We start from the raw sequence: 14,789 nt of genomic DNA on the forward strand, positions 1-14,789 counted from the left end.
CAGAGAGGACTTGACAAGTGTCCTTGCTTCTTAGAGAACTAAGAGAGACACACTTGAGTTCACAAAGTGAGGTTTCTGATGATCCCATTTTGACTTAAGGATTGCAGTGCCTCATTAAGGATCTGCTTTAATTTAGGGAGAAAACAATGAATCTGTTAAAGAAATAATTTTTGATTAGAAAGAAAACATAAAATTTGGGAGGGGAGGATGAGAACACTAATTAAACTTTTAATTGTGTCTGTTGCCCTTTAGGGTGTAAACTAAGAAATTGAGTAAAGCAAGAGAAACGGGAGTTTTTCTTTAAGCTGTTTTCCATTGTTCTAGGCAATTCCCCACAGAGCAGCCACCTCTGTTGTAACCCATTTTTAGTTTCAATTGCCATATAAGCTGAAACTAGGCTGTCTTTTCTTCTATTTTTTAAAGCAATAAATTTTGGCATTTTTAAAATTACATGTCGTGATAATTTTCTTATTCTTTAAAGATTGGCTAAGGTATACTAAGAAATTGGAAGACCTACATTTTTATGCATTAGTATATCTGATTGGTAAAAGTGTGGGTGAGGAAATACAGGATACTGATTAAGAGTGTGGATTCTGGGGTCCTAACTCTTGAGGCTCACAGTTGGCTGTACCCTCTAGCTATATGATCTTAGGCAAGTTACCCAACTCTTCTTTGCTTTAGTTTCTTTTCTGCAAAGTGGGGATAAAAACAGCACCCCATCACAGAGTTATTGTGAGGATTTTGTCAGGATAAGCTGGGTTATGCTGAAGTAACAGACAAATCCGAAATCTCAGAGGTTGAATGCAGCCGATGGGTACTTGTCACTCATGGAGATTCCTTTGAAGGGCCGGTGACTCCAGAGCAGTTGCCCTCCATGTGTTGTCTTGACATATTCCCTGCTGTGTCAATTTTACAGCCCCTTCATATCAACGTGCTTCCATTCTTTCTGCAAAAGGAAAATAGATTATGGAGAATTATTTACTGGCTCTCAAATACTTTTTTTTTTTTTTAATGAGATGGAATCTTGCTCTGTCCCCCAGGCTGGAGTGCAGTGGCGTGATCTCAGCTCACTGCAACCTCTGCCTCCCGGTTCAAGTGATTCTCTTGCCTCAGCCTCCTGAGTAGCTGGAACTACAGGGCACACACCACCATGCCCGGCTGATTTTTATGTTTTTAGTAGACATGGGGTTTCACCATATTGATCAGGCTGGTCTTGAACTCCTGACCTCACCTCAGGTGATTCACCCACTTCAGCCTCCCAAATTGCTGGGATTACAGGCGTGAACCACCACTTCTGGCCTTGGCTTTCAAAGACTTCTGAAGGCAGCGATGCAAATCACAAACCACAAATCACTGTTTGCACTTCATTGGCCAAAGCAAGTTGCGGTGCATGAATTCGTGTTGATGGAAAGGGCCCAGAAGCAGAGGGACACCAGGAATATTGGTGAGCAGCAGTATGCCTGTCACCATATGTCTAGTGCTTATTCAAAAGACTGCATGGCACGCAGTAAGTGTAAGCTATTGTTGCCAAAGGCTGGCGCTGCCAAAATATTATTTTAAATTTTATTAAAGCTGGTTTTTCTTCCTTTGAAGATTTGATCTAAGGAATAACTTCCACACAAGCAAAGAGGCCAAATGGAGTCCCCTGGGAGGTAGTGGGTGTTGCTCTCTGTCACAGTGGTTGCTCTAGTACTCTGTACATAGTACATAGCGCACATTTGGGAGGTAGCATTCGCAGTGTTTGAGAATATGGACTTAGAGTCAGACAGTCTTGAGTTTGAATTCCAGAGCTAACACCTGCTGAATGTATGGCCTTGACCAGGTTATTTAACCTTCCTTAGACTCAGTGACTTCACAGTTAAAGTGGTTGTAGCAGTGCCCGCATCACAGGGTTGCTGTGATAATTAAATAAGATAACAGATATAAAGTGTTTGCAGAACCTGATACAAAGTTGAGTGTTCATGGATAGTAATTGTTATTTGTGTTGTGATGATGATGATGATGAGGATGAGCAAACTTTTCTGAACCCTCAACTTGCTCATCTGTAAAATGGGAATCATAATAGTTACTGTTCAGAGTTTTTGGGGGTATGAAGGAAATCACATATATGGACACAATACACAGAGTAGACACACAAAAAAATAGGTGTTTTCCTTTTTTCTCTACCAACTTCATAATGATGTCAGATTTTAATCCCAATCCAGCTGTACTAGATTATTTGGGTATCTTCTTCAACTCTTCCCTGCCTCCCAAGTTGTAGAGGGTTGAACGAGCTGATACAAGCACCTACCAATGTGGGTATGTAGAGGCTGTGCCGTAAATGTCATTTGCTATGACCCCCAACCTGTCCCACCATGTTCTTTCCTCCCTAAAGTACCATTGCCATGATGGGATGGAATTTTAGGGGCCAGGGAGGAGATGTGCTGTGACATTGGGTAGGTCCAGCTTGGCACTGCATAGATCCTAACAGACAACTGCACTGCAGTGAATGACCCCACCTGCTGCAGTGAGTGATGCCACCTGAGGCAACTGACCCGCCAGAAAGTGAAAAGTTACACTTTATTCACAACTGGGTAGCATTCATGGAATTTGACAACCTCTAAAGGAATGCTGGTCACCAGAAACCACCTCACACTGAGATCCATCAACAGTTGGCTTCGATGGGGGGCACCCCTGGGAGCTGATGAAGCCCAGATAAGGGATAACATATCCTGAGAACACACCACACATCCCTGATAGCATCACTGCCATGAGCACCTTTCAGGCCATAGTCACTGTTCTAGAAGGCTGCTGAGAATGTGCTACCTTCTCTTGGAAGCCTTCCACACCTTGCTACACCCTGTCTTCCCTGCTAGTTGGCCCCTTTTTGCTTTGTGCCCCTTTGAACCTTTTATCAGTGTCTTTCAGTGCTTGGCACCCTAAGCAACAGCACACAGTAGGCAGTTCACAGATGACTGTTGAATGAGTAATTAAGAGAAGAAGCCAGTGACCTTGAAAACAACTATTTTCCAGAGAAAGCATCGCACATAAGGTCTCTGGATATAATTATTCTCCTGAGAATAGAAGAGTGAACATGTTCCTCCTCTTCTAAAACCTTTACAAGGAAAAACAAGGGAAGAAGAGAGTAAAAAAGGAAAAAACCTAACACCAGGAAACAACTCTGGAGAATACCATTTGAGGCTGCAGAAAAGGTTCAGGCTTAGGAGAAAAGCATACAGAGATTGATTAGTCATGCCTGCTGGGGAGTGGGCTAGGAGGAGAGCAGCATGTAGGCTTGGGAGCTGCCATTTCTCTTCCACCCTTAACTAGTGACCAAATTAGTGAAAATGCAGCTTTAAGAGTGAAGCATGGTTTTTCTTCAGCCTCTAATTGGGATATTTAGCAAACATGGTTTACTATTAAAGTGAAAATGGGGTGGAAAATAGACAATTTTATAATCCACATTGAGTCTATATTGGTACCCTATCAACAGAAAATATATATTTTTTAATGCATGAGAAGGAAAGTGACTCCTTGCATCTGAGTTACTGATTATTCTTTCTGGAAGGGATCCCATGGTATCCTGGGAACAGGGAGGAAGGACATTGCAAACTCAGGCTGCCAGAAGCACTCCACTGAGAGACTTGCATCACTTCCTACAGGTGAGGCCTGAGCAGAACTTGTAGGGTTCCCCACTTGGCTGTGCCTGTTGGCCATTTGTTCTTTGCTGAGATCCTGTCAGGCAGCTGGGGCACAGCCCCCAACCACTCCCCAAATAGTTGGGACACAGGTGATTTGCTTAGATTTTGCCGCAGTTGGTACAGCCCGGTTGTTGTCTCATCAGACTGCTTGCTGCTTTGTCCTTTATTGGAAGGTGCCTTCCCTCGGATCACAGTGAGGTGGACGATTGGCAGTAGCTGCTGTGAATGGGTATGAACCTATACCTTCATACCAAGGGGGTGGTAACCATAGAGATTGTGAAGTGAAAACCCATCCAAGTTGATTAAAATCTGGTGAGGAAAAGGAAACTCTGTGCTTGTAGAAGACTGATTGGCATGAAGAGTTTAAAATGCATACTGAAGTCAACCAAGAAAAATGATTTACACCTTTTCCTCTTTCCTTTTTGTTTTGGATCTTGGATACAACAGAGGGTTGAATTATTCGTACTCGGAAGTTCACGGAAATTTTATCATCATGCAAGGGCTCTCTCTCTCTCATTTTATTAATATTTCACTTTTATTATTTTTATTTATTTATTTATTTTAGATACAGTCTCACTCTGTAGCCCAAGCTGGAGTGCAGTGGCGCGATTTCGGCTCACTGCAACCTCTGCCTCCTCCCGGCTCAAGCGATTCTCGTGCCTCAGCCTCTGAGTAGCTGGTACTACAGGCGAGTGCCACCACGCCCGGCTAATTTTTTGTATTTTAGTAGAGACGGGATTTTACCATGTTGCCCCGGACAGTCTCGAACTCCTGAACTCAGGCAATCTGCCTGCCTCAGCCTTCCAAAGTGCTGGGATTACAGGGGTGAGCCACCGCTCCTGTCCTCACTCTCTCATTTTAGTTATTCACTTTTTTCTCTTTGTCTATAATCTCCACTCCCCTGTAGGTACTTATCCAAGGTGTTTAATATATGCTCTTGAACAGGTACATGTCTTTGTAAAACATGTAAAATTGCTTTGTGTGTGTGTGTGTTATTGATTTATAGAAATGATATTACACGAAGGAGCTTGTTCTGATCTTTCCATTTTCACCTATGTTCTCAAGATCTAGCCATGCTGGTTGCACATCTAGCTTATTGTTTCTAACAGCGGCACAGTTAATTCCATCAAGATAGGCTAAGTTATGCAGCAGTAATAGCACAAAAATCTTAGCAGCTTAAAATTATGCAGGTTTACTGCATAGCCGTACTACATATCATCCCGTTAATAAGAGTTTTGCTTTGGAGACGTAGGCTGATGGAGCCTCCACCATTCAACATGGCAGACAGACGAGCAAGTAGCAAATCACACACTGGCTCTTAAAGGCTCTGTCCAGAAGGTGACAAACAGCACACTGATTTTTAAAGCCTGCCCAGAAGTGGCCCAAACAAGTCACATGGCCATTCTCCACTTTAAAGGCGGTGGGAACTGCAAGCCTACTATGAATCTAAGAGACGGAGACACTGGAAATATTTGGTGAACTGTGTAACGACTATCACATAGTTGGCACCCATCATATTTTGTGTCTATGCATTCTTTAGTGATGGGCAACTAGTTGCTTCCAATTCCCCACTACCGTGAACAATAATGTTGTCATGAATCTCCTTTCACTTGTTCCCATATGGACCCCGTGCAAGTATCTATACTCAGGAGTGGGTTGGTTGGGTCACAAGGTTTGTACGAACTTGGTTTCGATAATCAGTACCAGGTGAGTCTCTGGAACTGCTATGCCAGTCTAGACTCCCACCAGTGGTGTGGAGGGGTTCCCATTTACCCATATCCTGTTTAAAAATCAGGCCGGGCGCGGTGGCTCACGCTTGTAATCCCAGCACTTTGGGAGGCCGAGGCGGGCGGATCACGAGGTCAGGAGATCGAGACCACGGTGAAACCCCGTCTCTACTAAAAATACAAAAAAATTAGCCGGGCGTGGTGGCCGGCGCCTGTAGTCCCAGCTACTCGGAGAAGCTGAGGCAGGAGAATGGCATGAACCCGGGAGGCAGAGCTTGCTGTGAGCCAAGATTGCGCCACTGCACTCCAGCCTGGGCGACAGAGCTAGACTCCGTCTCAAAAAAAAAAAAAAAAATCAATATTACTCAACATTGTAATTTTGCAAATCTGTTGAGTATAATGTGGAATCTATTGTTGCTTTCATTTTCATTTATCTTATTACTAATGAATTTGAGCATCTTTTCATCTGCTTGTTGACTATTCTGGTTTCCACTTCTGTGACCTGCCTATTCATATCTACAGACCATTTTTCTATTGCATTTCCTTTCTTTTCTCATTGATTTATAGGAGTTAGTTATGTAGTTAGATGTTAATTCTTTGTTGGGTTTAGATATTGTAAATATCACTTTCCATTCTGCCACCTCTCTGTTAGCTTTGTTCACAGTGTCTTTTGTTGAACAGAAACCCTAATTTTGATGTAATCAAATCTACCAACTTTTTTTTTTCTTTTTGCTTTTTGGTTTGTGCCTTGGGGATTTTATTTAAGAGAACCTTCCATGCCCTAAGTTCACAAAGGTATTGTTTCACTTTCTTCTGTTAGCTTTGTAACTTTCCTTTCACATTCAGGTTTTTCATCCACTTAGAGTCTACTTTCATATATTGTGTTTGAGAGGGATCCAAATTCATTTAGTGAGCCAGTTTTCTCGACATTATAGAACCATTCCTTTCCCCATCGAGATGAGATGCAACCTTTATTATAAATCAGGTTCAAACAAGGGTTTTTTTTTTTTTCTTTTTGAGACGGAGTCTTGCTCTTGTCACCCAGGCTGGAGTGAATGGCGTGATCTCAGCTCACTGCAACCTCGACCTCCCGGGTTCAAGCAATTCTCCTGCCCCAGCCTCCTGGGTAGCTGGGATTACAGGCACCCACCACCACGCCCAGCTAATTTTTTGTATTTTTAATAGAGACAGGATTTCACCATGTTGGTCAGGTTGGTCTCGAACTCCTGACCTCAGGTGATCCACCTGCCTTGGCCTCCCAAAGTACTGGGATTACAGGCATGAGCCACCATACCCAGCCCAAACATGTTTTTTTTTTTTTTTTTTTTCTGAGCTTTTGTTCTCTTCTGAGCTCTCTGCACCTTATTGTTCAAGAAATAAAACAGAATGAGTTTTGTTTGGCAGAATTTGTCTGGTGTGTTCTGAGTAGGGGAGCCCTGATGATTTCCTGTAACGCTGGGAGGTGGTGAGGCATAATGAAACTAACATTAAACTTGGGGTCAGAGGAACCCAGGCTTGGTCCTGTCTCCACCACTTACAGCCACGTGAACTCGAACTACTTCCTCAACCTCCCTGAGCCTCCGTTTCTACATCTATTAAACAGGGATGATGATATGTATCTCCTAGGAATTCTGTAAGAGTTAAATGCTAGAATATATGTAAAAGCATAGCTTTCAGTAAATGTTATTTTCCCTTTGATCACTGTCACCAGACAATAACTCTAACAGTAAGTGGTTTTCCCCAGGCCTCACCAAGGTAGGTATAAATTGGGAACACATTATTCCTGATCCCCCAAATGTCACTGCCTCTTGTTCTCACCTGCTAATGGATGACTTCTCCTCAGTTCTTTCTGTGTATCCCCATGGTGGCCCACGTGGGCTCATGGAAGCTTCCCTTTGACCTTCCCACCAATGGGCACACTTCCATGGCACTGCAGAGGTTTCCAGGGACACACAATTTCTCCTCTTCCAAAGTCAGCCAGTCAGCCCCACAGGCTTGGAGACAAAGGTAGCTGTAGATGCTCAGCCAGGAATGTTGGGCGAGTCCTCAGAGTGTGGCTCTTGCCTGGGCATTTCTTCACATGGGCTTTAGGAACACAGTATTTCTGCCTGGCTCCCCTTCCTCTCTCAGCCCTTTCCCCTGAAAAAATAGAGATAAAAATCAAGACAAAGCATGGTCTCTGGGTCACAGGCTTGAGGGAAGAATGGGAAGTGTTGCAGCCGTGCTCTGGACTGGGTGGCCTGGTGGGGCTGCTGAGCCTGTGCTGCTGGAAATAGTTTGGTTGAAAGGCCATGCAAAGCCAGCTCTGTGAAGGTGCTTCTTTGGCTGCCTTTCAAAAAAGGGATTTTTTTTTTTTTTTTTTTTTTTTACAGTTTTGTGACTTAAGCTTTTGATCCCTTGGTTGTGGCTCTGTGCTGATACCTCTGCTAAGCCTTGAAGGGCTGTCAGGCTAGGCAGGAGGATCCAAAAGTTCTTTTCGACCCAGCACATGGCCAAGAAAGGCTATCACCTTTCAAGAAGGGTGACCACCTCCTCCTATACGGCAGCCCTCAGAGGGCGTTTATCTCAGCGGGCATTGGCCTGACCCACCCCCCTTCTCCTCCTCCCTTTGGATTGTGTTTTGAACTACTGCTGGCATAGCCGATCAGAACACGCTTCCCTTCCCCCAACCTTATGATATTAATAAAGCAATTTCATTCCTCTCTGGATCCTGGGACCTGTATGTAGGCTCTGGCTTGATTCCAGCTTGAGTAGCAAGCAGGGAGATCATTCTGGAACTGTGCTGTGTCAGAATGAGACTAAATCCCATCTCTAGGTTGCTTCTGCCAGGCTGACAGATTGGAGAGAAAGGAGATTTAGGAAATCTGCCCCAAACCTGTTGCTAAACAGCCTCACACTGTCTGTCCAGTCCCTGGGAAGGAAGGATTTGACTGGCAAATCTCGTTCTAGGATGAGACTAAGCTACTGTCCTGCCAGGCTCCTACAAAGCTTTAGGGGAGAAGTATGGAGATGGGTTGGGGAGGGGCACTCAGTCCAGATGCCCAGAGCTGGGCCCCGTTTCAGAGCCAGTTGCCCTTTGATTTTAAGCAGTAAAGTCTGGCCTAGACTTCTGTAGTTATTCCTTTACTAGCAGAGGATTCCTTGCTTTTCCCTCTCATTATTTAAATACTCTTGGAATTAAGGAGGTAAATAAGTGTACGCTCAAGATAGATTATGAAATTGAGTTTTTTACTCCTCCTCCATTTCCATCTTAATAGTGCAGTATACTTGCTATATTTTTATGTTAAATGTTAAGAGGAAGGCCATAATTCACTCTTCAAGCTCCATTTCCACTTATTTGATCTCCATTTCGGCTTGGATGGCAAAGATACTTAGTACTTCTGCCACTTGGGTTCTGTGATCATGGCAGACATAAGTAATTGAGCACAGCACTTTTTCTCACTGAGCTCAGATGGGACTTCAGGATCCTTCTCAACACAGTTCTAGGCAGCTGCTACTGATGAGAATTGGCATGTGAGATGTAAACTGTTTGCTCTCCTGCCCTGTAGGTACTCATCTGGTCTTCTTCATAGTTCTTTATTCATTCTATTTGGTACTTTGTACCTTATATGGCAAAGTATCTTCACTTCATAAAAAGGTGAAGACCTATATCTGAAAAAAGTGAAGATATATTTTCTGTAAGTTGCTTGAGAGAAGAATCTGTGTTTGATTTACTTTTGCATCATCCCAATTCTGCCCTGTTGTCATCTTTAATACCTATTTGCTGGATCAATGAATGAATATATCTTCTCATTAAGGCTAAGAGAACAGTGTTGAAATTGTACTCAGGACCAACGTTAGGTCTTGCAACTCCTTCCCCAGTGACACATGAATGAAAGCCAAGCAACAATTACAGAATACAAGCTGAGAGTACATTTAAGCCCATTTCCTGCCCCAAACCAGAACAAAGCAGGGATAGTTCATCTCATGTAAATTTCATAGTACAGGAAACCGCCTCCCCTGAGCCAAAATTCAATTCAACTTGGCGTCTTTCTCAGCTTGGTTCCAGCAAGTGTGTGGCACTGAGAGGTTGGATAGAGCCTGCGTCCTCAAGGAGTGTATTACCAAGGGGGCCATAAGGTGTCCAGATGACTAAATCAGCATGATAACCCCCTGACCTCCTCTACAACCATTCGCCTCTGTGCTCACTGAGCTCAGCCTCGTGGACTTCCTGCCACACTTGAAGATACACCCACCCCAGAGCCTCTATCACACCTGGCAGCCACTGCTTCACCCCCTTGCTTCCCTCTGGGCTTTTCTCAAATGTCCCCTATGTCCCTGATGACCCCATCATTCTCTTTCCTCCTTTTCTTACTTTACTTTTTGTAGTACTTTAACCAGTGGACCTGTAGACATTGACTTATTATTGTCTTTGTTCATCATCTGTTTCCTCCCCTGGGACGTGAGCTGCAGGGACATTGCCTCTTTGGCACATTGGTGTCTCCCCAGTGCCGAGAGCAGGGTTTATCAAACTCAGCACCATTGGCATTTTGGCCCAGACAATTCTTTGTTGTGAGGGGCTGTCCTGTGCATGGTAGGATGTTAAGCAGCATCCCTGGCCTCTACCCAGTAGTTGCCAGTAACACCCCCTCTCCTCGAAAAGAATGCCTCCAGACATTGCTAAGTGTCCCCCGGAGGAGAGGCAAAATCACCTCTGGTTGAGAACCACTGGCCTAGAACAACATTGGCACCTAGCAAACACAAATATGTGTTGGAAGAATAAATGAACCCCTCATTGGTTGGCGGTGCTCCAACTGTGTGCTAAGCACCGGTTTTCTCCCATTTACTGTTGCATCTGTGTGTGTAGATGGAGAAATTCCCATCTATACTTCCTCAAAGGCTGTTCCTAAATGTTTCAGCTGGGTGGTGCCTGTAGGAAAATATATGAGAAGATTCAGGGCCCATAAGCAGAGAAGCCATTAGTTTGAACCCATCTTCCTCTGCCTGGGCCCAGAAAGCAAACACTCCCCTGGGGTTCACTTTATGTATATAAAGCATCGTTTTCCTTTGAGGAAGTAGGGGTGTTGTGAAGTTTAGAGATAATATCCATAAAGCTTCTAAAACAGTTCCAGACACACAGTAGTAGATGCTTAATAAATGGCAGCTGTGATACTATGCACAGGCCTTAACCTGACCCCTGCTTGCCTTTCCAGCATATTCATCCCACATCCCCATCTCCAAGCTCCTCTATCTTATAGATAAAGCAACTGAAATTGAGTCAGCTGGAGGAATGTGCCCAACGTCACACAGCCAGGAAGTGATGGAGCCGGACCCTGGAGCTCAGGTGTCTGGGCTGTGGGACCTGGCACTTTCTCTTCCCTGGAGAGAGGGATGGCCCCATAACTCAGCATCCTGCGCTTTCCCTAGCCCGGTGCCTTCCATTCATGCTCAGTAAATACTTGGGGGGGAACTGAATGCACAGCCCAGCAAATAAAATCAGACAGGATCAGTGCTGGAGTGGAGTCTGCGCAGACAGCTCGGGACACGTGGGAGGCGGAGAGGACTTTCCGGTGGAATTGTTAGTGTGGGTCCTGGGCAGAGGCCTGGGTGAGCCCTCCCAGAGTGAGCCCACCGAGTCTCCATGGTGGGAGGGCTCTGGGATCATCAGCCCTGTTGCCTGCAGAGGGAGTGGTCGGGGAAGGGGGCTGGGGGCAGCCGCAGCCTCCCCTTCGTCTGCCTCGGTGCCCCATACCCTCCTGCCTGGTCAGAGCACTTCTTTGTTCTCCCCTCTGCTCTGTTTTCCAAATCGGAGGCTTTGAGGTCTGCTGGGTCCTTTCCTTTTTCTACTTCCTACATCTTACAGCCCCTGCCTGACTTCGCAACAGGCACAGTTCCGGCTTCAGAACTGCCCTAGTTGTCTAACCTACATTTCCCATTTCCTGCTGGGCAGGATCTCTCACCTGCCCTTCGAGGCTGGGTTTGAGGCCGGCTCACTCCTCTCTCCCCATGTCCCCCTCCCAGGCTGGGACCCTCCCACACCAAGTTCAAAGTTGGCTTTTCAAATCTTGCACTTTGGAGCCAGGGGAGGCCCTTTTCCTGAGTGCTTTCATCCTTCCTGGACTTTTCAAAGTGAGCTCCGTAGCTCCACCCAACCCGCTGGGACCAGGATTCTTGGCTGTCCTGCTGAAAGTGATGCTTTATATACGTAAAGCGAACCCCGGGGGAGCATTTGCTTTCTGGGCCCGAGCAGAGGAAGATGGCTTCAAGCTAGTGGCTTCTCTGTTTATGGGCCCTGAATCTTCTCATATTTTTTCCTACAGGCACCACCCAGCTGAAACATTGAGGAACAGCCTTTGAGGAAGCCTGTGTTGGTAGGGACATCTGAGAGTGTTGATGAATGCCAACGGCTCTGATGGAAAAAATAAGCTAATCGAAAAACCATTTAGGAGTAGCTTTCCTCTACAGTGAATAATTTCATCTTTCCTCATGCTCTGGTACCCAAACTCACCTGAGATCTTTGGCTGTTTTCTCTTGGGCCCTGAATGAATGCTTTGGGATGGAGGAAGTAGCTGGCTTCGGGAAAAGGTTAAGCCTTTTTGGCCTCCTCTTGTCACGCAACACACAGAGAAAACATTTAGCAAGCAGATTCCTGGACTGAGGAACCTCCCTGAAATGGAAACACTAAGGTGTTAAGTGTTAGGGGTTCCCTTTAAAATAACAGTAGTGGCTGGGTGCCGTGGCTCACGTCTGTAATCCCAGCACTTTGGGAGGCTGAGGTGGGAGGATCACTTGAGCCCAGAAGTTTGAGACCAGCCCGGGCAACATGGCGAGGCCTTGTCTCTACTAAAAATACAAAACATTAGCCAGGTGTGGTGACATGTGCCTGTGATCCTGGCTACCCAGGAGGCTGAGGTGGGAGGATCATCTTAGCCTGGGAGATCAAGGCTGCAGTGAGCCAAGATTGTGCCACTGCACTCTAGCTTGAAGGACCAGAGTGAGACCTGGTCTCAGAAATCATCATCATCATGATCATAAGTAAAAATAAATAAAATGATAGCAGAAACAACAGCAACAAAACCAAAGCCCTCTCCTCCCCGTAGGCCACTGGGGCACCTCCAGGGGAGAAGACCAGGGGCCTGGTGCCCTTCTATCTCTCACTGGCTGCGGAGCCCTTAGCAGGTAGCTCGAAGTCTCTGGGCTTAGGTTCCTGGTCTGTAGCACAGTGATGTTCGTTACTTAGCTGCTGGAGGAGAGACCTGGGCCAGATGGTCTCTGAGGTTCCTTACCACTTGGTTTCTGTGATCCCCTCCCTTCCACCTCCACTGCCCTCTTCCGAGGTGGACAATTGTTCTTTAGGGACTTCTCTTCCTGCCCTTGGAATCCTATACCCTTCAGCGGTGTCTCCTATTCACACCTGCAGAGGCTTCCCTCCCAACACCTTGGGAGTCGAATCCAGGGTTCCTGCCTCGACTGAGGCTGTGTACCATCCTGCCTGGCCTGGGCTGCTTTTCCAGCCCACTTCCCCGTGCACCATCTCTTATTTGTCACTCTCCAGGCCCAGGGCCCTTTTTGCTATTCCTTGAATAAGACCAGCAACTCTCAGCTTCAGCTTTTGCCCTTGCGGTTCCTTCTACCAGGATGGTGTCCCCTAGACAACCCCATGGCCCCCGTCCTCACTTCTGTCTGGTATCTGCTCCCCTCCTCGAAGATGCCCTCCTCTCCCTCCCTCACCACCCTGTGCCCCAGCCATCCCCTTCTGTCATCTCATCTGGCCATATTTTCCTTCACAGGGTGTGTGTTACAAACATGTTTGCTTCTTTTGTTTCACTCAACTCCAGGAGGGCCAGGCTTTCTCTGTTTTGTCACCACTGAGTCTCTGGTCCCCAGAACTGTTCCCAGCACATAATTGTAGGCCTTGAGTATATATTTGATGAATGGATGAATGAATGAATTTGCATTTATGCTGCAAACTCCTTGCTCCATGTCTCTGGAACAGGTTGATTTCTCTGGGCTCAAGTTCCTTAACTGAACAATGGGCTTATATTCACCCTAACACCTCACAGTGTTGTGTCTGGCTGCAGTTCAGAAGGAAAGCAGACCTGCAGCCATCTATCCACCTTCCAGCAGAACAGATTCTCAGGCCCCTTGCAGCCCTGACATTGCACGATGCTGTGATTCATCTGTGACCCTTAAAAGACCTGCCCTTAACTCCCGGGTTGCAATACAGCAGTATAGGTTCTCAGCACCGAGAAACAAATACTACTGCTATGGCCCAGAGCAAACAATTTTCTCCTTCATTCTGAGTTATGTAATAATGATCAGAGCTGCCTTTTATTGAGTGATTACTATATGCCAGGTACACATGCTGTTTTATTCAACCCTACAACCCTCGCGCTGAATGTGCGAGGTGCTCTCAGCAGCCCTGTTGTTCAGGTGAGGGGCCCAGAGGTATAAGGGGCAGATTCTCCATTTGAGCCCAGGCCCGTCTGAGTCCAGAGCCCGACATCTCACCCCTGCTGTGTGTTTTTCTGCTTTTCAACGAAGAAAAAGAGTCAGTGGCTACTACCTGGACTGTCTTGGACATGGAGATGCACTGCTCAGATACCCCTTCAGGACTGAAGGGCCTCCCCCACAGCTGAGGGGAGTGCTGCTGGCACAGCTCTCAGCTTTCAGTCCCCTTTGGAAGTTGACCTTGTTTGAGAGAGCTTCTGGGCCAAAGTCTCACCCCTCTCCCTAGGCAGCCCGTGTCCAGGAACTGATTGATGTAGGGGTATAAAAGCCCAGCCCCCATGCACCAATTTAGGACAGCGCTGAAGCATCATCCTAGCTTGCTAACACCCACTAGAATGGCCTGAGGCCTCTGTTGAGACTGCATCACAGTCTTACTTCTCCCTCTGTCCAGTTTTGCTTCTCACCCTTCCCTGCCACTGGGGTTGAGCCCAAGAACACTTCCTTGAGAGAGAGAGAGAGAGCAAGAGTGTGTGTGTGTGTGTGTGTGTGTGTCCCATGTACACTCCTTTTATGCTCATCTCTGTCTCCTTATTTGCTTCTTGGGGACCCCAACTTGCCTCAGGGACATCTCCCCTGGATCCCTGTGGGTCTTAGAGGGCCCCATGTGCTGGAGGTGACCATGTGCTTGGAGGTGACTGTCAGTCTAGCTCCTCATTGTGGTTCTGAGTTGTGATGTTTTCTGGTTAGACGAATAACTCTTTGCTGAGCTACTGTAAACACACACCATGGTCATTTCTGGCAAATGCCTGTTGAAGACGGATGGTTTGGGAATGAGAAAGGCAGAAATGGGATTACCATTGCACACAGCTCACACAGCCAAGAGGAAGACCTTGTTTTGGGAAGGCAGTGGGATGTGGCCAAATGTAATAAAGGCAGTAGGATGTGGCCAAAT

The 14,789-nt window shown here is 46.3% G+C and overlaps 1 protein-coding gene and 1 non-coding gene across 3 annotated transcripts in view; both read left to right on the plus strand.

Annotated features, from left to right (window-relative positions):
• ABTB3 (ankyrin repeat and BTB domain containing 3) overlaps positions 1–14,789 on the plus strand; it is a 356,047-nt gene that overhangs the window by 48,965 nt on the left and 292,293 nt on the right. The gene's annotated exons all lie outside the window — the stretch shown is intronic.
• LOC129461339 (small nucleolar RNA SNORD74) lies at positions 11,729–11,808 on the plus strand. The gene has a single exon (XR_008650490.1). It is a non-coding gene; the product is annotated as a small nucleolar RNA SNORD74 (small nucleolar RNA).

The sequence above is a fragment of the Symphalangus syndactylus genome, chromosome 13 (assembly GCF_028878055.3).
Source record: "Symphalangus syndactylus isolate Jambi chromosome 13, NHGRI_mSymSyn1-v2.1_pri, whole genome shotgun sequence".
Taxonomy (NCBI): Eukaryota; Metazoa; Chordata; class Mammalia; order Primates; family Hylobatidae; genus Symphalangus; species Symphalangus syndactylus.